A 27,927-nucleotide genomic window follows, 5' to 3' on the forward strand; every position below is an offset into this window, starting at 1 on the left:
TACCCCCCCTTATAATGAGCGTGCATGGATATTGATTCGAAGCAAATCTCCCTTTCCTCCTGGAAAAAAAGCAGGTAGTTACTTTGTGTTAAATCATTAATATAGTAATGATTTTTCAGAACACTCTCAATTAAGACCGCGGCAGAAAATGACCCAGGGGAGTTGAAGCTCACGCTCTTAAAAGTGTGATGTTCCAAATACATCCTGGCTTCTCTCACCAGAGAATATGGCCGCGACTCTGAATCATTTAAACTGGAGCCCGTCGATTAGCATGTGTTCTTGTGTTCAAGGTGTGCACCTTTAATGCAATACTGTATGTACTAATACAGCGCACTGCGTAAGCAAGTAGTAGAAGGGCATAACGTCTGTTAGGGAATACATTCATGTTGAAATAAAAAAAAATACACACTGTGGATATAAAAAGAGAGCATCCTACGAAATTGGGTTAAACAAGCACCAATGTACCGATAACGATAAAGTCCATGAAGCCATTGTACGTTTGTTGTAAGATAGCTAGCATTTGTTTGCGCCAACCTGTGTACATTTTTCATCTAGTCATTGATTTTGTGTGCTCCAAACAGCTTGGTGAAGCTACATCAACACGCCCACTACGGTAGTGCTCATATGCTGAGGTTAAGCGGTTAATGCTCATGTTGCACCATGTTGGCGATGGATTCTCAGTTTTGCTGCCCCTTAGATGAACTGAGCTCAAAGTCATCAGAACACATCGGCTTGGAACTCTAATGACTTCCTGTGTCTGTCATCGTTTTCAGGTTTGCACACATCAGACGGCTAGCCTTTGTAATTTAAATGATGCTTCTCTGTGATCTCTTAACCTCCGCTCTAGCCCGCCTGAGCCCCGCCCCCCAGCCTCCCCTCCCCAAAATGTTCCAACAATTAGATCATTTGTCCGTCTATTATCTCAACACCTGCAGGAAAATCTGTCTCAATTTTCCCCTCTGCTTCTGATCCGGCCTCCCTCCTCTTCTTCTTCTTCTGCGGCCCCACCGAGACGCCGGTTTGGCCTCGAGCATCTTCTGTCTCCGTCAGGTTGGCTCCTGGGTGCTGCCATCCCGCTCTCCATTGTGCCCGTGCCAAGAGTCTGTGGCGGTTCACACCCCTTCAGCACGGAATAGTTGTCGTGACCCTGTCTTTTCTTTTCTTTGAGCTCTTTCGAGGCCCCTGTGCCAAACACACACAGGACTCAAGTAGGGATACACAAAAAAACATCACTCTCTCTCTCTCGCTCTCTCTCTCCATTCACCCAGAGCCATAATACTCACTTAGAAAGGACCAGGAGGGGTTAGAACAAAGAGGCCATTGGGGTTGGGCGGTGATTCGTGATAGTCTCCATAACCACAGTTTACAGCAGCTTTCTTTTGAAATGTTTGACATTTTACTTCCTTTTCCTTAGATTTGGTCAGCGGGTACAGTGCGTCATCTTTGTTTGTCTTTATCGCATGTAGAGAGACATTTCCACTCGGTTTAATGGCATTGCCGTGGTAACTAGCAGGTTTTTGGCAGCAACACAGAAACGGCCAATTTGTCAAAGGAATGTGTGAAGAGGCAATATAAATCTATCTAAACCCCTCTGGGCCCCATTTAGGAGATTATTGTATATGCACATGAGAATTTTTTTGGTATGGCTTTCTCACACTTTTCTTTATTTACACCCAGCAACGCATCAGATAGAGGAGTGAAGAGAGAGCGCTACAAGAAGGGAGGGCAGGGAGCTGGTTTTGTAGGATAAATGTCACCTAACTTCTTACTTCGCGCTCCTCATATCACTCTGTCACAGAGCCACCCTCTGTTCTCTGTGACCCCTGGTTACCCCTTCTCACCTGACGTCAGCAGACATGGGGCGGCCATCTTGACTTCAAATAAAAGATTGACAGGGTTGTTTCTCAGTGCTTTATTCCTGTGCTGTTGCATTGTGGGTAGTGGGAGAAACCAAGTGTGGTGGCAAAGGAGGGGGTAAATTGTGTGGGGTTAGTGAGGTTTGCTCCATAATCATTGTTAGAATTATTGGTGGATGTGTACGGTGTTATGATAAGAGCTGTTAACAGAGGGAAATGGGGTAGGCAATCTAGTAAGACCGGGTCTGCACAAGTATCCCATGTTAATGGTCATTATTATCCCCATGTGATTAGGGCCCTAGAATTGGTGGGACCCAGGTGTATAAATGTCTCACCTAGTGGAGTCATCGGGAGTTGGTGGGCTACGCCTGGTGGGAGCGGTTGCACCTGTGAGCACCTGCACGTTACGGCTTGGGAAGGATGTGAATAAAAAACTTTATTGGCATACAACGTCCTCTGTCTACTATTGTGGAGAAACTCGGGATGTCCTTTTGACAAATGGTGTCAGAAGTGGGATCATTATGCCACCCAAGACCAGGCAAGACCGAGGTGCGGGCACAGAGGAGCAGGGGGGAATGGAGCAGGAGCCGGCCAGCTCTACGGAGTTACAAGAACCAGCTGCTGTTGGTAGGGGTGACGCCGTAACTCCGCCTGCTGTGGGCCCAACAGAGGGAATTGTCTCAGAACTGGCGGGCCTGGTTAAAGTCCTCCTACAGTCCCAAGTTGCCCGTGACGATCGAATGGAGCAAGTAATGGCTAAACAAGACCAGCGTTGGCGAAATATGCAGCACCAATTCCAGCAAATCCAGCACCAAGTGGGAGAAATCCAGGCCGGAGGGGACCAAAGGGCAAGTCAGGCCGTGTCTACCGCTGCAAGCCCAGTGCCAACAGAAGAAGGTACGTCGTTTGGAACTATCGAGCCAAGGTTAAACCCCTTGACCAGAGAGGACGACATTGAGCAGTTCTTAACAACCTTTGAAAGAATGGCTACGGCATGCCGGTGGCCCCAAGCTAATTGGCCGATAAGACTGGTTCCCCTGCTGACGGGAAAGGCACGTGGGGCCTATGTAGCCATGGATGGGAATGATGCTGAGGACTATGATAAAGTGAAGGAGGCCATACTTATAAAATATGAGATTAATGCAGAGATTTACCGGCAAAGGTTCCGCTCAGTAGAGATTCGGCCAGACGAGAACCCCCGTGAGCTTTATGTACGATTGAAAGATCTCTTCTCAAAATGGGTGAAGCCAGAGACGTGTAGTATTCAGCAGATGTCTGAAATTATTATCTTGGAGCAATTCATGCGAATGATAAACTCTGACATGGCAGTGTGGATTAAGGAGCGTGCTCCAGCCACAGCAGAAGAAGCAGCCAAGCTCGCAGATACATACCTGGCTGCCCGCCGGGAGACCCAGCACAGCTTTGGAGGTCGAAGTCAAAGGTGGTCAAGTAAGTCTGGGGGGGAAGGGGGTCATGCCCAAGGTATAGGGAGTGTTTTTGGTAAGCAAGGGGATAGAACTAAGAAGCAGGAAGTTAGATGTTACTATTGTGGGGAGATAGGACATACAAAGCCCAGTTGTCCATCCAGGAACCTTAAGCACTCGGCTGTCTGTCATGTTCGTCGCCCTTACGAGCCACACACTGTATCACCTGAGGCTAGGCAGACAGGCACCACAGACATATTGACACCAGTACTGGTGAATGGTCAGTCGGCTAAAGCCTTAGTGGATACGGGTAGCACTCAGACGTTAGTACGTGACAGCTTGGTTCCTGTGCATAAATATAGTACCCAGAAGGCCATTAAAGTTTGCTGTGTGCATGGGGAAGTGAGGGAGTATCCGACTGCAGAGATGTACATAACCGTGCAGGGCCAGACTTTTTTGATGGAGGTGGCTGTGGCGGCCCAGTTACCACATGAGGTAGTACTAGGGCAAGATCTTCCCATTCTTTGTGATTTGGTTCCCAAAGTTCAGCCCTGTTATGCAGTAACCCGAGCCCAGAGGGCGATAGCTGACCTGCAGGAGATGCCTTTTGCAGATGTTGACTTTGATGTGCCAGTTGAGAAAAGACGCAAATCAAAAAAAGAAAGGCGGAAGTGTAAGTTTGAGGGTAGTATGAAAGCGGGAGGTGAGGAACTGCCTTTGCCCGACTGCGCTGTTAATATGACAATCCCGGAGGACATAGGTGAAATGCAGAGAAATGATCCGACTTTGCAGGACTGGTTCCAGAAGGTGTCTGTGGTAGATGGGGTTAGGAAAGAGGGTGGATCGGCTTTGATGGAGGAAAAATACATTTTGGAAAAAGGCATACTCTATCAGGTGAAAGGTGCGGTTGAAGCATTGGCAGTGCCGGAAGCAATGCGCCATACCGTGATTACTTTAGGCCACTCGGTGCCTTGGGCAGGACATTTGGGCAAGGCCAAGACGTTAGCAAGGGTTGGAAGTCGGTTCAGTTGGCCCAAAATATATACGGATATAACAGAGTTTGTTCATACTTGTACAGAGTGTCAGATGACATCGGGAAGGAGAGTGGCCCCGGCACATTTGTTACCATTGCCGGTCATTGACACACCCTTTAGTCGCCTGGGAATGGATATAGTAGGGCCCCTGGAGAAAAGTAAGAATGGGAATCGGTATATTTTAGTAATCTGTGATTATGCCACCAAATACCCAGAAGCCTTTCCCCTTAGAACCATCAAAGCTAGACAAGTAGCTAACTGTCTGGTACAGCTGTTCTCCAGAGTGGGAATTCCTCGTGAAATCTTAACAGATCAGGGTACGAACTTTATGTCGGTGCTGTTAAAACAGGTGTACCAGCTGTTGGGAATAAGGGCAATTAGGACCACCCCTTACCACCCCCAGACGGACGGTTTGGTTGAACGATTCAACCAAACTCTCAAAAGCATGCTGCGCAAGTTCGTTTCCAAGTCAGGGTCCGACTGGGACCAATGGTTACCGTATCTGTTGTTTGCTTATCGAGAGGTGCCGCAAGCTTCCACGGGTTTCTCCCCATTTGAACTATTATATGGCCGGCAGGTGAGAGGACCTTTGGACCTGCTTAAAGAGCGGTGGGAGGGACCCAAAGATGGAAAGTGCAGTGTGGTCCACTACGTGGTCCAAATGAGGGCGCGGCTGGAAGAGATGACCTCACTGGCCCAGGAACACCTCAACAAAGCCCAGCAAACCCAAAAGGTTTGGTACGATAAAAGGGCAAAGGAGAGATCGTTGGAGCCTGGCCAAAAAGTGCTGCTGCTGCTACCCACCACAGAGAACAAGTTGCTAGCTAAATGGCATGGACCCTATGAGGTGCTGCGGAGAACGGGTAGAGTGACCTACGCAATCTCCATGCCAGAGCGGGGTAAGAAAACTCAAAACTTCCATATTAATTTGTTGAAAGAGTTCCACCCCAGGAAGGAGACCGGGGCCGTACAACTGTTTGTTCGAGTGGTCGGTGAGGAAGAAGAACCAACAGAGCAGTACTTCCCCACCAGCTCCACCCCACAAACTGTTGATATATCCCATCTAGAGCCACCTCAAAGAAGCCAGATAAAGCAACTGCTGGATCCCAGGCTGTTTCAGGAGAAACCGGGGTGTACTAACTTGGTGCTACATGATGTAATCCTTAGGGAGATAACTCCCGCCCGCCAGAAGAGTTATCGGATCCCTGAACGCCTGGTGCCAGTGCTGAAGGATGAACTGGATATTATGCTCTCCATGGGGGTGATCGAACCATCCCTTAGTGAGTGGTGTAGCCCCATTGTTCTAGTCCCCAAAAAGGATGGTACCCTTAGATTTTGCATTGACTTCAGACATCTGAACAGCGTGTCTAAGGTAGACCCTTATCCAATGCCAAGAATCGATGAATTAGTGGAAAGACTGGGCAGAGCCAAATATCTATCCACCATAGACTTATGCAAGGGGTACTGGCAGGTCCCTTTAACTGCCAGAGCCAAGGAACTGACAGCGTTTAGAACCCCATTTGGGCTATTTCAATTCAGGGTTATGCCATTTGGACTGCAGGGGGCACCAGCGACTTTCCAACGTTTGATGGACCAGATCCTGCAGGGCACCAGGGAGTTTGCGGCCGCATATCTGGACGATGTGGTCATCTTCAGTGAGACCTGGGAAGAACACTGTCAACATTTGCGGCAAGTCTTGGGAAGAATTAAGGCAGCCGGTCTTACCATCAACCCAAAGAAGGGTACAATTGCCAAGAGAGAGATCAGCTACTTGGGATTTGTGATTGGAGGAGGAGTCATTCGGCCGCAGCAGGAGAAGATAGAGGCCATTCGAAGTTACCAACCTCCGACAACTAAGAAACAGGTGAGATCTTTTCTGGGCTTGTTGGGATGGTATCGGAGGTTTATACCTAATTTTTCTGGCAGGGCCTCTGTGCTTACAGATCTCACAAAAGCCACCGCGCCCAACAAGGTGGTCTGGACGGAGCAGGGTGAGCGAGCTTTCCAGGACTTACGAGAGGCAGTATGTGGAGATTCCGTTTTGCTTAGCCCAGATTTCCAGAGGCCATTCATTCTGCAGACGGATGCCTCTGGAGTCGGACTGGGGGCGGTGTTACTACAGGAAGTGGACGGAGACCGCAGACCGGTGGCATTCCTGAGTCGTAAACTCTTCCCTCGGGAAACCCGTTATTCGACAGTGGAACAGGAGTGCTTGGCCATCAAATGGGCCACGGATTCACTACGGTACTACCTGTTGGGAAGACCCTTTGTGTTAGAAACCGACCATCGGGCTCTACAGTGGTTGGACCGCATGAAAGACTCTAATGCCCGGATAACAAGATGGTCTCTCTCTCTCCAGCCCTACCAGTTTACTGTGCAATACTGCCCGGGAGCCAGGAACAAGGTGGCTGATTTTTTGTCGCGGATCCCAGAGGAGGAAAATAACTAAAATGGGTTGGTGACCCCAGCTCGTGGAGGGGTGGAGCGTTGACACTTGGGACGACAGTGGTCGTCTGCAGAAGGAGGAAGAAGTGTCACAGAGCCACCCTCTGTTCTCTGTGACCCCTGGTTACCCCTTCTCACCTGACGTCAGCAGACATGGGGCGGCCATCTTGACTTCAAATAAAAGATTGACAGGGTTGTTTCTCAGTGCTTTATTCCTGTGCTGTTGCATTGTGGGTAGTGGGAGAAACCAAGTGTGGTGGCAAAGGAGGGGGTAAATTGTGTGGGGTTAGTGAGGTTTGCTCCATAATCATTGTTAGAATTATTGGTGGATGTGTACGGTGTTATGATAAGAGCTGTTAACAGAGGGAAATGGGGTAGGCAATCTAGTAAGACCGGGTCTGCACAAGTATCCCATGTTAATGGTCATTATTATCCCCATGTGATTAGGGCCCTAGAATTGGTGGGACCCAGGTGTATAAATGTCTCACCTAGTGGAGTCATCGGGAGTTGGTGGGCTACGCCTGGTGGGAGCGGTTGCACCTGTGAGCACCTGCACGTTACGGCTTGGGAAGGATGTGAATAAAAAACTTTATTGGCATACAACGTCCTCTGTCTACTATTGTGGAGAAACTCGGGATGTCCTTTTGACACACTCAGTTAAACATTCGCATACTTCATTTTGGAGCACTTGCTGGAACAAGTGGGGGTGAAAGCAAACGTAAAAAGGTTCAGCGGAAAGCGCAGAAAACCCTCACTAGACAAACAGCATCCAGGCTCTCCACAAAGCTGCCGCCTTCGGGATAAGAGACAAGATGGAGGTCCATGACCTCTAATGATTTTTTACTGGAGTGTCCCTGACATGAAAATGTTTGAGATCCCCTGCTGTACATACTTATGATTGCCAGAGGACTGAGTGTCAAAGCATGGCATTTATGTTCATGTGACATTATCAAAATGTTCATATGACAGCACACCAATTATGACTCCTGATGAGGCGACAGGGGGAAACACTTTGCACTTTTCGCTCTGGCTGACATGACCTTTTACTATGATCCTGCGTCGCTCCGATGGACGTCACCTCCTGTGCTTTCCCCCCCACCCCCTCATCTTTCTTCTTTCTATTCATAGCTCCATCCTCTCAGCTTCCATCCCAAGGCAAATCCCATTGCTCGGATGCTTTGTTGTGGGAGAGCTCGTGAATGTTTTCGCTGTTGTTATTTATCGACCACTGACAGGGCCATCAATTGTGGGCCAAAGTGAAACTCATATTGTTATCAAAAACATAAAATTCCTATCACTTTAGGTGTCAAGAGCACAGACAAGAAAATGAAACAGGTACTCATAAAGGCAGTGGGTGTCATAAATCAGTCGCAGGGGCCCGGGCAGGGAGGCGCTTGATTAAATAAGAGGAATTAGGTATTTTTGCAAAAGCGGGAAATAACATTGATCTATGCCCCCCTGTCAGTGGCGAAGCTTGACACTATTGTGTATTGTTTTTTTTTCTTGTGGGTTTATAGTATATCAATCTCCACTCTGACTGAATGGCATGAACGTCTCCTTTGCCTGCCGTGTGCTCTGTTGCTGCAGAGCCACGAACAGACTTACGTGGGAACAGAGTTTGCCGTCTCCAGGTTTTTCAGCAATTCAAACTACAACTATAACCCAAATCTCTGTTTAGCAGGATATATGTGAAATGAGCCAAAGGGACTACCGTTTTTCTCCCAGCGCCATAGGCATCAAGAGGCAATTTAAGGTCAGTCAGGGGTGAGACACTGCACTAGTTTACACCGGGGCGCAATCAAATTTCATTGCGTTTTACGGAAAATCACTTTCAGGAAATCATTTCTATTTATATACTGAGTGTTATAAATCTATTGGAGAAGAAGTTGAAAAGGAGGAAAATGCATCTTCATACGTAACACCTCTGGAAATCTCTAATGCAACAAACAATCATTTACTGGTTCAGCCCGTTCCAATTCCACTTTGTGGGGTATCTGCAGAATCCCTTCCAGGTTCCATCATAACATTCAGGATGGCCAAAATATTAAATGTGAACTTTAAAATTATCATTTAATACTTCCAAAATCCATATATTTTATATTTTGGGAGGTGCTGCTTCAAGTGTGAAAGTAGCTGCATAAAGCCTGAATTAATTCCAATACAGTGATGTAATGTGGTGTCACTTCAGTTAGTGTTGGGGTGTCTGAAGACAACACCTTTCTAAAAGAAATACAATCTTTGGTTGAGAAGTTAAAATGAGCTCCGTGCTGCTTGGGACTTAAAGACTAGAGAAGAAGTTAAAGACTGCTACTGGCGTGACTTACCTGAGTCTGCCAAATTGACCTTTTTTTGTAATGCATAATCTATGATGCACGCTTTTAAACAGCTTAATAGTTTCAGATCCCTCCTTGCTGGTATCCTTGAATATGACATAAGAAATGACAGCTGATGGAATTGTCAATAAAACATCTCTCTAAAAAGTAAATCTTGCAAAGCAGCAGCTCCCTGTTTTTGGGTATCTCTCTATCATTTTAGTAACGTCCCCCTGTATGATTTGGAGGTGTCTGCATGGCTGATAGGATCAGTGAACTCTTCAGAGTGGGGTGACGACCTCCCACCTCATCCATCACACACTGATGGACATGGGAAGCCTGTCCCTGACAGGTCGGGGGTTTGGCGGGGGTGGAGGGTATCGGGGTTAAGGATAGGGTCGGAGAGGGACCTCGAGTACCTCAGCATGGTGGCGAGAAGAACAAGGGGGGGGGAAGTGAATGGAAGAGCGTGGCCAGGATTGAGGTCAGGGATGTATATGATTGGGGTATTAGACGCACCTCGCCTTGACCGGCTAAATATTTGTGTTGGTGGACGAAGATGGATTATCTGATTTACGACAAAAAAAAAAAACAGTACATGTCTAATTTTGGTACAGTTCTCGAGCTGGCCTTTTTTCGAAAGAGCCACCCACACCAGCACAAATGATGAATCTGGTAGTCAGGAGCAATGTCACTCCATTAGCCAAATCTTGCCGAGGTGTAATGAGTCTCGGAGGGCCACTTGTTTCTTCCTCCCACTGAAAACGAGGACCAACGTCATCAATCTTCACAGCGGTTGGAGTGAAGTCGACTTCTGTCTGAAGGTGCTGCCCTCTGTGGATTTCTTCTCAGGAGCTCAGTGGAACAGCCTCTGTTCCCGTCACACACACACACACACACACACACACACACACAGAGGCACGTGAAGAGAGAGGCTGTAGCTGCATGCTGTGCGGACAACGAACATCAAACCTCCAGCTGATGCAGCCGGTATTGAGTGAAACCACCCAGCGAAGCAGGGAGGCAGTACACACCCACACACACACACAGTGTGGAATGGGTTCACTGACTTTTGACCCGGCGATCCAAACGCCTGTCAACACCATATACCACCATCGTTTTGTGCGTGACCCTGTGATCATACGTTTTCCTCTGTCTGACCTAAATGCAGTGGTGTCTAGACACTTCTTACTTTCTGCTGCTGCATTGCTCGGATTGTGCATCTCATGTCAAAAGTTTGCTTTTTTTTTCGGGAAGTTAAACAAGACTCCTTCCCCTCTCTCGTCAGACAGTAGCTTGATGCTTGGCAAAGTGAAACTAGGAACAGCTCGTGGCTCATCTGCCCAGTTCACTCTCCCTCAGCCCTCAGGTTTCACTGTTTATTCTCTCTCTGCTGGTTTTGATTCCAAGTGCAGCGTTTTGTTGTCGTTGTTGTGTTTGTTGTTTTGCCATGAGCGGACCTCTTTGCCTATAAATCATCTCTTAATGCCTAGATCAGACAACATCTTTTTCTTGAAATGAGGATAAGCTTCTGTTATAACCTGAAAACAACTGTGTGGGATTGACACAGATACTGTATTGTATAATCTTCTTGCAGATGTACTCTGATTAATTCAGTTGTTTCTCACTGTATTGTCATCATCAAAATATTTACTGCGTATGTCTTTGTAATCGGTTGGCACCGTTTCATGTTGGAGTGTGAAACAACATGCTGCCCTTGCTTGTCTTCTGCTTGCCAGAGCCTCAGTGGGACGGGCAGTTTGTGAAATGACAGGACATGCCAACAAATTGCATCACTTCTGCCTCTGTGGCTGAGGACAATGGGCCACCATATGCCGAAGAGGGGAAATGAATGGCGCTCATTTGTGCTGGCACCCTAAGCCCCTGCTCCCCCCGACCCCGCCGGGGGTCTCGGTGGCGCAGAGGCCGACACACTCATACGGGCCCACCCAATGCCGCGCTGGTGTTCACCACACCGTCCCATTGACCAAGTCTAGTAAATGCGTAGTTTGGTGTATGGCAATGGACTGAAAATACAGAATTTGTTTGCCCATACATGGAATGATGAGATGGCGTTTTTAATTTTTATGGGTTCTTAATGTGAAATTGTGCTAGGACAAATATTCTTCAATGAATGTTAACAATTCTATCTGTAAAAGTAGCCTGGTCAAGTATGCATTCATTGTGTCTTTATTTGTGTGTGTGTGTGTGTGTGTGTGTGTGCAGGCCTGGGATGATAGCAGATGATTAAGGAGTGGCTGCTCTGTTGACACGAGATACTAATGAGGATGAAATGAGAAGGTCAGGGCTCGTCTCCAGGAGGGGGGACACCCCACTCCTCCTCCTCCTCCTCCTCCTCCTCCCACCGCCGCCACACACCCCCCTGGTCGCCTCCCTCCTCAGGATGGACGGCTAATCCTCCTCTTAATCGCCACAGACCAGTACACACACACACACACACACACACGTGTATAAATAGACTCGCACAGACACAAACACACATGTATACACCGAGGCGCCTCTGATCAGGCGCTGTGCATCTTCATAATGAAGGTAATTAGCAGCTCAACAGCATTATGAAAGCACCTCTCTGAGCGCACTCTGAGGCCGACCAGCCGGGCCTCTGCTGTCAATCGGTTCTGTTCGACGCCCCTAATAAAGCACACATTGAAGCAGATGCTGGAGATCGAGATTCATTATCTATGATCTACCTAGTTGTGCCATGATATTCTTATTATAAAATCTTTTATTAGAATTGTTTTACTTCTGGCTGCATTGCTTTTTGCCCAAAGAGACTTGAATGGTTTTGATGAGGTGGAGGAGAACATTCCCTTTGAAAGGCCTTATTCAAAAGGCACATGACACAATGGGTGTTGTTTGCATGTTTAAAAAGTTGTGTTGTTGCGATATTGTCTTGGTTTTGATTGGTAAGATTCTTTGACTAAAGGCTGTTCCTAAAGCGGAATGAAATGTGTTGACCAACGTCACGGATTCAATATTCAACTTCTTTCTAAAAGGACAAAAAAAGGTCTTCAGCAAGATAATAAATGATTAATGCAGTGATGAAGGAGTGTGAAAGCCAGACCTATGAATGGAGTATTGGCCGACCAGCGATGGAGCACGGCAACCTGTGTGAGTGGAGGCGGCGGGGGAGGGGGGCTCTTATTAATGAAGGTGTGAGGGTCTCCATCAGCATAGTGAACTGTTGACCCCGACAAAGGGGAAGGAAGTGCTCGGCCAGCTGCATGCTATTTTTCATCTCTCTGATAGACCTCAAAAGAGAGGTATGGAGAGGAAGAGAGATAGAGAGGGAGAAGGGGGACAGCGTGAGGGAAAAGGGGGAGGGTCCAATATTAAAGAGAAGTTGGCGCTGTGAAGTGTGGCGAAGTGGTGGACAGAGGCCTCCTGAGCCGTGACCCCTGTGATTTTAAAGAGTGTCTAGCTCACCTCGTTAATCAAAGGCTGATGCGTATCACAGCGACCCCCCCCCACAAAAAAAACTCAGCCAGGTCCTTATAGCACTTAGTCATTTTTCACAGGAGGTTCACGGAAAGATAAAGATCCTCAGGTCGCCACCCAGTTTAAGAGGGGGTGAAGGGGGGGGGGGGGGGGGGGGGGGGGGGTTGATTTTTGACGGGTGCATGTTCATGTCGATTAAAGAGGAAGACTAGGGTCGATGTTGTCCATATAAAGATTATTATTTGCTTAATGGTGCATTATACCAGTAACCAGCAAAGAGGAAATCCAATTCCTACGTTGCGTTAGTCACAGCCGAACTCTTACACCGTGACAAAAACTTGTGACACACAAGGATTCTTAATAAAAGGGTTGGATTTGTTGACCAAGTGCAACAAAAGGTCAGAACGGACCAACATGTGACAAAATGGTGTTGTGGTGTAAAAGCAGACGCCAAGCCACCACGCAGCGTATTTGTATTGAGAGGAGATCAGGTGGCCAAAATCTGCTTCTGCTTCTGCTCAGGCTTTTATGCATGAGGCACCGCGGGCACATGTGTGTCCCATGTCCCTGATTACGGCCAATCAGGTCTGCAGCCCTGAAGATTGACACTGTTGTACACCGGTGTTGGGGCGACCGGTGTGAACGAAGCTGTATGAAGCCCATGGTGGCTCCGGAGGAGATAACAGGAGCAAGTGTATATATATATATATATATATAAAGTTCCTGTGGAAAAAAACTACCACACTTCAAAACAGGCTGTCTAAAGACTTAGGTGCACTTACTTACGTGCAAATCGGACTTCAGGAGTATTATTGTTTTGGCTCGTGACTTCCCGTCCTCCCGACCATCCGACCTCCTCTTCCTCCTGCAACAAGACCGTTGGTACAATTCATTGTCAAAGGTATGGGGAGCATTTTCAGCGCTGTACTTCATTTTGTTCGATGAAATATTAGCAATACTTATTGTTAAATATAGTTCACACAAGACTTTTTCCACATTGCCTTACTGTAATTCAAACCAAATACGTTGAAACATCAAAAAACGTGTCTTAGTCCGGTGTGAACGCTCTATCCTGCTCTAAGGAAGAGAGAGAGAAAGAGAGAGAGGGAGAGAGGTAGAGGAAAAATGAGCCTGCCAGTGGTTAATTGAGCATACAGATTCCTAATGTGTCAGGCGGTGGCCTCGCAGATGAGGGATGGCACTTTTTTTTTTTTTTTTTTTACGATGCATCTTCCTTTGTTTCCTCTTTTAAGGCTAATGAAGTCGGCCTTCCAGTCGCCACCTGGGCCAAGCACTCAGACACCAGAGACACGCTCGCATCCCATTCACAAAGTCCAACAGTCAGTCATCATCTTCAACACCACCCAAAGACAAACACACAAACACACACACACACGCAATGACACACACACACATAGACTCAAACACAGGCGTGCTTGTGCTGTGTGTGGGAATGCACACACAAGTGGGGTTTTTTTTTCGCTGGACGTGTGTGATAAACTCGCACTCTGGGTTGATGTTTACAGCGTATTCATTACCGGAGCCGCAGACCTGTTTGTTTTTACTGTCTCAAAACAGCAAGAATCCATTATCCAAAGATCTAGTTGTTGTTTTTTTTTTTTTTTTTTTTTGTCTTTCTCGCTTGTCTTTTTTTCCGACATGCCTTTAGGTCACCCACTAATGAGCTTAACGCGCAGGCAACATGGAAGCGATTAGACGTGGCTTGGCTGTTTGAGCAACGCGGCGCTGATATTGTTTCTTATGATTACACACATTTATATCGGAGGAAACGAGGGTGGCGAGTAGGCGACCAGGAAGTTGAGTGTAGCTTTTTTGCCGCTATATCTCGAAGGGGGGGGGGGGCCTTCCCCGCGTGCGAGCAACTAGTGACTGATGGCAGCCCCTTTCCTTATCCTTGTTCTGCTACAGCAAGGTGAGCCTGAACCTCCTTCGGCGCCTCGTGTCTCTTTTCCGCTGCGGCGGCTTGGCCCCAAGTAGGTTCTGGTCACCCAAACATGTTCAAGGTGCTCTGTGACCATATGTTTGCCCATTGGGGAGCGGAGCAGCGAAGGGCCGGACTCCATGACCTTCACCCGGGTTGAGCAATGAATACTCCCGGCTCGGCTCGCTTGGGTTCATGCCAGGTGAACACAGTAGTCGCGGGCGTCCCAGACATGCGACCGGAGCCCGGCGAGCGTTTGACGGGGGCACACAGAGGGTGGACAATGAGAGGGTGGGGGACTTTCCGGTTTTAGGAGGAAGCAGGTTCATTCCAGTTGTAATTTGGTGGAAAACATTTGTAAACCTTTAGTATCATTAAACAGTCTTTCACTTGATGTTAAAATAAGACATGGCGTGCACATATTTACGTTATATTGCTGAGGGTGACTCAATTTCAACACGACATATATTAAGACACTCAACTAAAAAATGTGGTGCCATACGTACTGTTTCTGACGTGGCACTAGCATCTACTCTGCAGCTGCTACCAGCAGTGACATGATACGACTTGCACGGCATAAGCTACTTTTCCCTACAATTCCACCGTGTCAAATTCTGAAAGCAGTGTACTAAGAAAGGCCTCGAATTGTACTCTCATCTTATGAGTTCTCTTGGGTTGTAGATAAATGTGTTGTGGTTGTATGAGCACTCTTCTCATAGTAATCTGTGACTTTTAGTTTGAGGTGAAACACTTCCCAGTGAGTCAAAGCCAAAAAGCTGAAAAAAGGTTGTCAATGTTTAATATTATATTGAGCAGAGAATACATTGTTTTCATAAGTTATATCTAAATACTTTATATCGGGATAATATTAGGGTCTAAAAGCTGCAAAAACACAAACCCACTTTAGTCTCACATTGTTTTTGTATAAATCCATCAGTATAATGTTTGAATAGTTTTTATACACCTTTCTTTTATTTCAGTTCACCCAAAAGCTTTAAAGGCTGTCTTATCAAATTAATCCCTCACTTTATTTCAATGATTTGTTCAGTTTTAACCACCTTTAATACATACTTCCTGTTGAATTATACCATATGCATGAGTGCAAAATAAGCAACAGATTAAACCTGTGCTGATAACTCAAAATGTCTACATAGTTGAGTCAACAAGGGATCTTTATGAGGAGGGAAAGGGCTGAAGGAAAACGCCATTACTCTCCAGATAATTTAAACATGTGTTGGCATTTATCTTGGTGGTCCATGTCCGAACCCTAATGACAAACTCTTGTTATTAGTGGACTGAAACACTGCCAAAGGCATGCCCACCCAAAACTTTAATCCGTTAATGTTCCCCACTCTCTAATTTTGTACTACGGAAAAAACACACTGGATGTATAGTAGTACACATAACACATATATTGGACATGTTATTTTTTTTAAATCTCTCCTGCTGTCTCTCACTCTCTCTCCACCAGTCTTCCACCATTGAACTTTATTTCCGTGGGAAGATTAAATATTTCTGCTTGAGAACACCCTTTAAACTATGAAATGACTGCTGTCACTAACACACAGACACCCCCTGTACACACAGACACACACACCATGCTCCCCTGATTTTGGATGGATAGATGGTTGAGCAGTGGAGGATAAGAGAGAGAGGGGGGGGGGAATATATAATCTTCCTGAAAAGAATGAGGCCCTCTGGGATTTTCTCAAAGTGGCCCCTCTTTGCAGTGGGGCGGGAGGGCGGGGGGGGGCTGGTGTAAGGGGAGGTAAAGGGGGAAAAACACGGCCACTCCACACTGTAACCCGATCCAGAAGGGGGCCAATCTGTCAAATAATTAGCTGTTGCCCGGCACAAAGGTTTTATTTGGAGGAATTTCATCGCGGCAGGATTGAATAATATGTCTCTTTATTGTGTGGGGTCATGGGAACATCGTCTCTTACTGGTGGGCCATAAAAGACGACTAAATGATAATGAGAAAAGGCTCTGGTAATTCAATTCCTCAAGCATTGGTTTCCATCCCCCCCCCCTCTCCCTTTCCTCTCAGTTCATTGGTGCTATCTCTCTGCTCAGCTAATTGTGGAACTTCATGTTGATGTTGAAGTGGCTTTATTTTGTGTGTGAGGAAAAGCACATGCGCATGTGTAGTATTAACTTGCATACAAATAAAATATTAACTGAAATTGATGTATTTTATCATATGTATTGTTGTCGGTTTTAGAATTCATTAAAGAACAACAATCAGTTGCCTGTGAGGTTTTATTGTGGATGTACCAACAAGCGAATGTAACAGGTCGAACCAACCATAAAGGAAGTTATATTCAATGTAGGATTTAATTGAAATTTAGAACAATTATTTCACACTAAAACATTTCCCCTTGTTCATGACCATGCTTTAACAGGGACACACCCGTCTTACTCAATGGGGAGTTATTCGAACTGAAGGGGGCTCATTAACCAGAACAAAACAAATAAATTCCCCGTAACAACATATATTCATTCCACTGCGTGTTAATGTCATCAGCAACATATAGCCATAGATGCGGTAAACGACAGGCCAAGCTTAACACTGTTGCTCTTAACGGAATGCAGAAAACATGTAATCACATCGTTCAAAACTACCCATAACGTAGAGGTCCTTGTGTACAATAAAGTTCAATGTTATTCACACTGCTTCCTCACCATAATAAATGTATAATAATTTCCATAGTTCAATACTACAATTACAGTTATACAAAAAAGCTGTAGTAGTGGTCACCGTAACAGTAGTAGTATTTGTAGTAACAGTAATAGGATGCTCCATATACCTTGACTAAAAAACACTAACAATTTGTAGCACTGAAAATGGCTCTTATCTATAGAAAGTTGTAAATCAGCTTATTTGATGAAATTGCACTTTCTTGTTCTTTTGAGGATCCCTATAGTTGAAATTCACTCTTTAAGTTGCTTTGGAGAAAAGCGTCAACTAAATGACATGTAATGTACAGTATATTTATACAACACCAGTCAAAGTTTTGGACAAATGTTCCCATTTAATTTGGTGAGAAAGAGTGTCCAAACCTTTGACTGCATATTTATGTCAAGATATATGACTAGGACGCTATTTTGTTATTTTAACCCAAACCATCATGTTTTCCTGAACCCAACCAGGTAGTGAACATAATAAAGTGGTCCAATTTCACAACATTAACCACATGTTCATGTTTTCTCAAGAACATTTTTCTTTTCTAATCATCAGTTAAAATGTTTGAGAAGGAGAAGAAAAACAAGCTCCAACCAATAGAACTTAGCGGAACGCTGTTCTAAACATTCCGTGCACTTCAAATAGAATGTGAACCACGGAATTACTAAAGGAAGCTATGATTAAGATCATTTAGGATCAGCAGTCAACGAAGACACCTGAACTTAAGGACTTAACAAGATGGCATCCCGGCATCCACACCCCCGAGGACTGGAAAGCTTGATCGAGTGTATGGCCAGAGATACAATCTGCGCACAACCTGCCGATGTCCCAAAACATTTGGCGCAGTATGGGTCTGATCTCATCAAGAAAGGAGGAAAAACAAATCCCATTGAAAAAGTCTTTCGATACCAAGAAACTCGCGGTAAGATATTGTTTAAATATACAAAAGATTATGTTTAGGTAATTCTTTTTGATGTTTAGAATCGGATAATTTCACAAAGTGAGAAACATTTAAAAAGATGAACCATGGTTTAAAGGTCGTTGTTAAAAATGTAATGCTATTATTAATTGCTCCAATGTACTTAAGGACTTGTACTTATTGCTAAATCTTGTGTACTCATTTTATGTTTCTGAAATGCGTTTTTCTCTTCTCAGATTTGGAATATTTTGCTAGGAATAAGAAAGCACCATTGATCAGGGGTAAAGAACAGAAGCCTGTACCTCTTACCCCTGTTGTTGCCGAGAAGACACAGACAACAACATCCCTAAAGTCAGCACCTAAAGTTCCAGCACATCTGCCCACTAAATCCAGAAATAATGTACCTATTGGCACAAGGGGGAAGCCAGAAAATGCTGGCATTGTGTTACCACAACAAAAAAAAGAATGCAGTGTACCAAGGCCAGAAAGACCCAAAGAAGTAACCAAACCAAGCCCAAAGACGAGACCACCACTTTTAATACCAGCCCAAAGTCAAAAGAAAGGAAAAGGAACCATTGGAGATGTCAAGAAAACACTGGCACCATGCACACAGAAAACAACACCAATGAAGGCAGCACCTAAAGTTCCAGCAAACGTAAATGTGCCCCCTAAACCCAGAAAGCCTTTACCAACTGGCACAGGGGGGAAGCTCGAAAATGCCAGCAACAGGTCTCCACAAAAACCAAGAGAATCCAGTGTACCAAGGCCTGAAATACCCAAAGGAACCAAACCATGCCCAAAGATAAGACCACCACTTTTAACACCAACAATTCCCAAAAAGTTTGCCCCAAAAAATCCAGCTGTCAATCCCCTTTCAAGACGCCCGACTCTGCGAGAACAAGCAGCAACAGGAACAAGTGTTTTACCACCAATTCCACAGAAGAAAGCCATAGGTAGCCAACAGCGGAAAACAATGACAAAAGAATCTGTACCGATTGCTCAAGTCAAACCAGAGTGGAATGACTGCACAACGCTGGCGGGAAACAAAGGGAGAATGAGGACTCCAGCTACAAAAATCACACCCAACCAGCAATGCCCTCATTGCCCTCATTTGGTGCAAGTTATTCAAATCGTGAGCTTCAGACGCCGCATCTTGCTTCCCTCACCGCAAGCGTAAGGTAGGTATCACAAAAAGTAGTCACATTCTATGGGTTTTGTGTGACACAATATTCACTCTTCATGCTTCATTTTGTAATAAAATGATAGGGTGCGGTTCCCGTCGTAACTCGGACTCGGGCTGAAGTCCTGGACGATGAGTGGAGCCACTTGACGCCGGAGACGGACATCTCTCTCTCCCCCCTTTTATCCCTCTCTCTATCCCCCCCTCTCCCCCCCCCCCTTATCTGTCCCCCTTTCTTTCTCCCTTTTTCATGATGTATTTATTATGTATTTATATGGATCGTTGGGTCAATAGCTTATAAAAAAATATATATAAATATAAATGTATATATATATATATATATATATATATATAAATATAAATATATATAAATATATTTAAAAAGATAAAAAATACTAATATAATAATAATCTCTCTCTTTAATAATATATATATATATATATATATATATATATATATATATATATATAAATATATATATATATATATATATATATATAAATATAAAAAAATATATATATATAAATAAATAGATATATATATTTAAATAGATAAATAAAAACTCAAGGACAAACATTCAGTCCATTCATGGTAAAACGTCATTAAAGAGTTATGTTTTACGTTTTACCAGTGGGTTTTCCCCTTATTGGGTTTCCCACGTTAAAAAAAAAACTCCTCCGTGAATCGCCACCTTAACGTGGTGGAGGAGTTTGAGTGGCTCAGTGATCCTGTGATCTGTGTTGTCTCTGTGGCTCGATCCCCTTGTCGGGCGGCCCAAGGACAACATGTCTCAGGGGAGAGTCCAGACTAAGAGCGATTCAAAAACACATGTATATACGTTTACATATATGTATGCATATATGTGTATATGTATGTATACATGTGTGTAAATATGTATGTATATACACGTGTGTGTGTATATAGGGTTAGGGTTTGTGTATACACACATGCACATATATAGATGTATCTATATATGTATAAACATTAGGGCTGCAACAACGAATCGATTAAAATCGATTATTAAAAGTGTTGGCAACGAATTTCATTATCGATTTGTTGTGTCGCGCGACTATTATGTTTGAGTATTAAAAGAAAGTTGCAAGCGCCGCGCAGAGCTGAAAAAAAAAAGTTGAGCCCTCGCGCAGCAGAACAGAGAAGAAAAAAAAAAGCTTCGCCCAGCAGAGCATTGCCAAGAAAAATAAATAAAAAAGCAGCGCTGAGGTAGAGGAAAGACCATCGGAGAGACCCGTAATACTGTTCTGAAACATGGCGGAGGAAGAGAAACCAATGCGACCTAAATCCTCTAAGGTATGGGATTATTTCACACTGAAATGGGGGGGTGTGCTAGCGGTTTTCTTTGCAGCGCCAGTCTCATTTTTTTCCGTTCTAATTGCCGCGCTTGACTTTAAGGTGTAACCTTTATTATTGTTCGGTCTGAAACGGCGCGCCCAGTGACGGATGGTGTAGCAATATTGTTGTCCGGGTGGAAATCGGGAGAAAGGTCGGTCCGGGAGATTTTCGGGAGGGCCTTTCAAATTCGAAGTGATTGTCTGCCGTGCCTGATCGTTTCCACCTGTGTCCAATCACCTGCACCTCCCTTGTGTATTTAAGCCTTGTGAGTCTCTTGTCTTGTGTGGCGTCATTACATGTCGATGGTTCATGTCACATATGTCGGTGTTTCAAGTCCAGGTCCTTGTTTGTGTTTCTTGATTTTTGTTTTCGCCTCCTTCCTGTCTTTTTGGTTGGAGTGATTTTGATTTAGAGTTTTTTGACGATTAAAGTCTTTTTATTTTTCATTACTCCGCATCTGAGTCCTCCCTCCTTGCCCTCGCACCAGCCGTACTGACACTATTTATATGCCCCGGTTATTGAATGATACTATTAGCATCACCCATCACCTCATGCTTTTTCTAGCCGGGTTACACGTACATACATACATATATACATAAATATTTACATATGTAGCAGGTCGACACGGACCCTGAACTTAACTTGAAGCTAAACTTGCGATTGGCTGACATATCCTACCGTCGCGCTTCCTCAATCACAGGTGTACTCCCAGGGCCCCGCCATCCTTCTTCTTCGTCACTCTTCGTCTCCCCCTCGTCCCGCCCTCGCCGTTTGCCTGCACACCAACTTCCTGGCCAATGATTGGCCGGACCTATGGCCAAGTTCAGGGGTGCTATTGGGTGTGAAACTTGAGATTGACATCCCAAAGTAATCTCAGAGGCTGAATACAAAGAAATATGTCTACACTCTGGGTGTATCCCCTACACAAAGAAAATGAGTAAAAGAATAAACACATTGAGAAAAAATGAATATGTAAGCTGGTAAAATAATTGCATAGACATATCAAGTGTATTTCGAATAGCTTTAATGTTTCTGCTGGTGTATTAATGCTAATACATCAATGAATAGATTATAGGTAGCATGTTCCTCCCACCCCCAAACCCACCCGCTCAGTTTTCTTTTTATACATTGACCCCTGACCTCTGAGAGCACCCAACCAGGAAGTGGATAGCGTTAAAAGGGAATGATTGGTTTGTGGTCTATAGATGATTGTTTATATCATTCTATACTGGAGGTTTGACCCCTGCGGTGACCCCTGTGTGGACCAATCCACAGAGAGCCATGACCTGCATCCATTTGCAACCCTGCTAATTAGCTCTGACGGGCCTCGCTTTGCGTCCAAGTAGTAAAATAAAGCCCTGCAGTGCCCTGATTGAAGAAAGACGCGGCTATTCCACCCCATGCTTACCATATCCTCCCGCTCCCAATGTCAAACACATTAAACTTAATGTACCAGCAAATCTTACTCAATTATTTGTATGTTGTTGGGGTGTGTGTGTGTAAGTGTGTGTTTATGTGCGTAAATGGTGTTCATATGTCAGTGTATGTTCAGCTGTCTGAGCACACTCAAGCATGCTGGTGTTTACATGTGAGGGGAGGGGGGGGGAGGAGGGGTTGCCGTTTCACCGGTATGCCCATGTAGGATGAGGTTACACATCCCCGCCCAGCACATTGCAGAGGGATGAGGAAACTTGCTTTTAAGTAAAATAATTGGATTATTGCATCCAGCGATCGCGCTAATTATAATGAAAGCATGCTTACAATTTTCCAATTATTATTCTATGGCGATTCTGTTCCTCTCTAATAAAACGGAGCGCTGATGCAAAACAAAATGCCAGGACTCCATTTCCTAGCCGTGCCTTACAGCTATTTAGAGATGAGCGGCGTACAAACCCTTTCAAATATCACAAAAAAAAAACATTTGACTGCAGAACGTACGCCGCTTCCAAAATGACACCTAATAGTATGCAGATTGTTGCCCTGTACAGTGCTCTGAATCAAATACAAAGAGCAATTTAAAAGACGTTATAATCGCAGGGTGATTTAAAAAAAATGTACACGGAACTTCGATTTTTTAAAGTCTACAAACAGTAATGTGTGAAATGAAAAGGATGGTACAGTTTATGTGGTGTATTTTCCACTGTGTCCTTGGAGTCACTCACTCTGCCTGTGACAAATCATTGCATTAAATCTCCTCCCCTCACAGTATCTCTCACTCTCTGCCCGCTGCTCCTCCACACCAACAAGCACGCACACTCGCTGCATCAGTCACTCATACGTCTCGCTGGCCCGCCTGTCAGTCCACCACCCAATTCCCTGGATCACACTTCATCTGACAGTGTTTCATCTTGGATTTTGAGGATAAGTGACAGGATTTCAGATCAAGCTCGGAGCTTAGCGTGAAAACGCTGCTACGTCAGAAAAGCTAAGGGTTTTACACAAAGTGGGATCCCCCCCCCTCCGCCTCCGCCCTCACGCCGACCCTTTTTTTTTTTCCTCTTCCTCTGCGTGTGTGCGTCTCTCTCTCTCTCTCTCTCTCTGTTGATTTAGCTGTGAGTGGCTGCCTGACACAACATTGGCTAACTCCTCAAGGAGCCAAACCCCATTGCAGAGTTATTCTGTCACTGCAGTCCGAGGGGAACACAAAAAGGATGTATTTTAATTAAGCAAAACACAGGGGCTTCAGTATTCCTAAAACCACATGAAGGTGGAGACAGTGAGATGACGATGGAGAATATATGTAAGGGAATTGTTTTAGGGAACACTGAAAAATGCATGTTGTTTGTGTGTGGTGATTGCGAGATGTTTGATTTTGTCCTCACTTTAACTGTAGCTTCGTGTTAGAGTGGAATGTCTAAACATTCTGTGATTTTCTTGTAACTTCTAAATAGCAGGATAAGAACTACACCAACTATGAATTGAGCCTACCAGCGGGTATCATGTGTAGATATGTGCCGTAGAGAACGTAACATAACTGTGTGCCACTTCCTTGAAACTAGGTGACATGATCCTTAATTCCCTTGAACAAACATACTGTATAGTTTATTTTGATTCAGGTATTTCACATCACTCCCAAATGTCCAGCAGCCACCATGCATACCAGCTTCATGTGTGGCTAAAGAGTCCACAGCAAAAGGTCAATATTCACACCTGGAACATTTGCTTAAATGTAAAGCCAGTTTTAAGTGTGATTTCTTGTGACCATACACAAATAAATTATGATGGATAGCAGAGTGACAACCAACCTTATTTACATCATAATATCAACATGTGGGTTGTTTGGGGTACATTTTTTCTAACTTTCTAGCTGAATGTGATGTTGAAACGATGGTGCGGTGATTTGAAAAAACTGAACCTGTTTTTGTTCTGCGAAGGCAAAATTTGACTCATCCATCTTGAATGCAAGGGTTTAGTCAATACGGTTCCTTCCTTTGACTACAGCAAAACACATTCTAAAATGTAATGCATGTGCAGACATGAACTACCAATCCACTTAGCTATAATCCAATTTCCATATGTTGCATATGATTTAGTTGCTGTGGCAGGATGGACAGTGAATTGACTTGTGCAGCACATTCTGCCACCGTCTAATAGACTCTAATAACAGGTGAAGGGTTAGAGTTGGACCCCTCCTACCCCAACACACACAAACAAATATCTCCAGCATAGGTTCACCCTGGAAATAAAGAAATAAAGGCATACATGGAGAACCTGAGGAGAATCTTGAGCGCCAGTCGCCGGGAGGAAAGATGGATTGCCTGAATTCTCCACCAATCACCAAACAACACATTGGCCGCAGCATTGATTGATGAAGTATTTAAGTCGTCAATCGCACATCACCTGCTTTTCTTCTCGCCCCCCTCCCTCCCTCCACTCCCCAAAATGGCTGCAGAAAGGCTGTGCTGTGTCTGCGGATCGGGTGAACCCGGACCGATCAAACCCGTGGGCTGGTGAGGAGGGATGGGGTCATATCAACGAAACAAAGAAAAGCCCTTCGTTCAACGATCGTTGGAGCAGCTTCCTCTGAACATTTGAGCGGTTGAGGGGGGGCGGAGCATCTCACATTAAGTCCTTGCTTGTGTGTGTGTGTGTGTGTCCACATCGTGCATTAAAGCCCTCATTTACCAACGCACACAACGGGGGCCTCCGCCGCCACCTCAACCCTACTTCAGCCGAGATAACTCAGTCCAATATTATTGATCACATATCATGATTAACAATAATTATATTGATAAAAATGGAACATTAGCCCTCACCTCTGACCTTTGGTGCAGACCCTTCTGTACTCTATGAGATATTCAATATCATAATCATGCTTGAGTACACTTGGTTTGAAAAGAAAGGGGGGGGGGGGGGGAATCAATGAGGCCGTGCTCATAAGCGCAGCAAAAGCATCACACCTGCAGATATTGTGTTGACTTTGGGTCGGAGAGCAAACACAGATCCACCGTCGTCTTGGAGTTGTCGGGGGGGGGGGGGGGGGGGGAGGCCATTGATCCGCCAGTTAACCTATTCTCCTGCACCGGTACAGCAGCAAACCCCTGGAGGAAAGCACCCCCCCACACAAACACACACACACACACCCAGGGCCGTCGCTCCCCTTCACTAATATGATACCCCCCCTGAAGGTTCTCCACAGACCTCCTTTCTAATCAATGCATGTGGTTGGTGGGATCATCCTGTCTCTGCAAATTAATGACTTCACTTTTTTCCCGTGGTTTCATTCCATTGATTTGTTTTATTAGCCCATTGATCTCCATGCACCCCCCCCCCCCCCCCCGCCCTCTCCCCGCCCCTCCCCCCTCCACAACCATCCCTCAGCTCCTCGGCTTCCTCTTTGTTTATCAATATAAGAGCTGATGGCATCAATTCTTTCCTTTGACGACACAGGATAATAACATATATGAGTAAGAGCAGGGAGGGGGGCATACAGATGGAGACCACATGGACTCTTGTTATCAAGTGTGATTTTTGTATTTTTCAGGAGAAAAATTCAACCAGCTTTCATGTTGATTACTTTTTATTCAGTCGTGGAAGCAAACATACATTTGACATTAAACACTTTATACTTGTGTGCACGACAAGACTGTTTTGTGTCCTCTGTTGGTCCAAAATAAGAGTTTCCAAGTTAAATTGCGGTTTCATTACTTACATAAAACTGTTATGGTCTAAATCAGTTGGACATTCATCTGGTCGGGGCTCGCTGGTCTTATTAACAGCCATATCTAACTCTCTCCCCCCCATAATTCCTTTTGAGATGCGAACAAAAGGATCGGAAGTGCTTTACTCCGACAAGTCAGACTTCACCTCACCGGAGGAATTACGGCTTTTCATTTTCCGTCACTGGAGCGTTTTTTAGTGAGGTGCCCCACTAGCATAACGACGTCCCTCCTCTCTTGTTTTATGACCTCGCACAAAGAGTTGATTCACAGTAATTACATGCGAAAAACACAAAAGCCGATGCGCATATGTGAGCTCGCTGAGAGACGGACGCAGAAGAACACACGCTGGATATGAAAGACGTACATGGTGGGAGCTGTTTGCAGCAGACGAGTCATTCAGAAAATAAACTCATTTTAAGTAAGTCCTTCAATGCTTCTCTCTCAACCCATAAGAGTATTCTCGGGGCTTTCCCTTGCTTCGCCACCGAATAGTGACACATGGCATGGCTGATTCTTCTCTCCTACAGTCCAGCCGTTATTCTGCATGAAAAATGATTATGTCATTCACCGGCGCTGGGAATACATGCACAATTACATGAAGATTTCAATCGGAGTGAATCCCAGGGAATTGGTAGCATGATGAGTAATTGTGTGGCTACAACAAGTGTCGAAGAGGCAATTCCTCCACCAAACTGCATGTTTATCCAGCTCGTGGGAACTTCTGTTCCTCGGGATGGATCTAGAGTCCTCTCGATGTTTCCCTCCCACCCTGCCGGGCTCTTTCATTGCTTTTTCAAATCACATTTTTCCTTTACTAGATTCTCGCAAAACTACTCACGCGGACACACGCAAACGCATGGGAGGAGTTTATAGTTTTGCAGCTCGGTCATCGGACAGAGTGGATTGCATGCTTGCACACACAATTTAATGTTTTCGTTTTAAAAGGTGCAGTCCACTGATTTAACTCACACGCCTTTTGTCGACACACAGTTCCACTTATCCTGTAAAAACAGTTGTATAACGTCCTCTGTGGCTCTGGAAACAACAGACCTCTAACTTCCCTCATCTTGATCCTATCAGTTATTTTAAACTGGGATTATGAATATAAATATTCGTTAAACACGGTGCACCATTCGGCACGCAACAGGTAGGTCGCTTAAGCTACGGTGGCTTTAGTCAGCTCTACATCCCTACATCTCTCTCCCGTCTTTACATGAATACTCTCGGGGTTTCTGGCAGCAGTTTGCTCCTCTTTCATCTATCTCCTTTGCGGTGGGACTATTAGCCGAGCCTGTATACCTGCAAATGTTTGGGAGGCAGCTGGCTGAGGACGCTCAGTGGCTCCACTGGCCCAGGGGCTGCTGGGACCTGGGAACGCTGGCACCAAATACCAATGGGTAATTAGACCTTCATTCAAGAGCAAATGTGGCAAGCATTAGAAACGAGGCACTTTCCGGTTCAATTCATATCTCCATCCTGCCTTCCTTCCTATAACAACCACGCTCCATCTTCACCCCCCCCCGCCCCCCCTCACCCACCCTCCCGCCCCCCTTTACTTTTGTTTGTATATCTCCAGTCACAATCTCTAATGTCAGGTCAATTATTGGCCCAGCGTTGTTGTCTTTTGTTTGTTCGTTTTTTTTTAGTTAGTGATAAAATTGGGGTCCAGACAGAGAGATAAAAAGCTGTCAGTCAGTAAGTAGAAAAAAACCCTCTATTTTGTGATTTTGGAGGAATAAATTGATTTCACTCAGCAATCTAACAACCTTTGCCTGGTGTTCATTTGTTAACCCCCAAATACTTAATTAACTGTTCAACTGGTAAAACGTTATGGATACGAACATGCTGTTTTAATTACAAGAAAATAACATTGAAGATTTTTTAAATATAAGTTAAAATTAGTCATGAAAGTACCCATGCCCTTTCACCCTAGACCTGTTTATGTATAGGAGCTGAAGTGCAGTATAAAAGCCTCTCTTTGAAACATTTATAAAATGTATCATTTCTAATCGTGGCCACCACCTCAGGTAAACCCGTGTCGACATATTATGAACTGAACATGTTTCACATAATGGGCCACACGGTCTATTTCAGCTGTGAGAAACATTACAGTGGCTGTTTCTCATGTAAGAGGAAAACTTGTCCCCTAATAGTTCCGTGG

General features: G+C 45.0%; 1 long non-coding RNA gene across 2 annotated transcripts in view; it reads right to left on the minus strand.

Moving 5' to 3' along the window:
- Window positions 1-7,431: 7,431 nt before the first annotated feature.
- LOC119197877 (uncharacterized) overlaps window positions 7,432-27,927 on the minus strand; it is a 51,211-nt gene continuing 30,715 nt past the window's right edge. Inside the window, exons 4-5 of one of the 2 annotated variants that reach the window (XR_009957102.1) lie at window positions 13,317-13,395; window positions 7,432-9,942 (exon numbers count right to left, since the gene is read on the minus strand). This is a non-coding gene — a long non-coding RNA (uncharacterized LOC119197877). The remainder of the gene's footprint in view (window positions 9,943-13,316; window positions 13,396-27,927) is intronic. The other variant, XR_005114453.2, reaches the window with a different exon arrangement.

This window comes from Pungitius pungitius, chromosome 11 (assembly GCF_949316345.1).
Source record: "Pungitius pungitius chromosome 11, fPunPun2.1, whole genome shotgun sequence".
Classification (NCBI taxonomy): domain Eukaryota; kingdom Metazoa; phylum Chordata; class Actinopteri; order Perciformes; family Gasterosteidae; genus Pungitius; species Pungitius pungitius.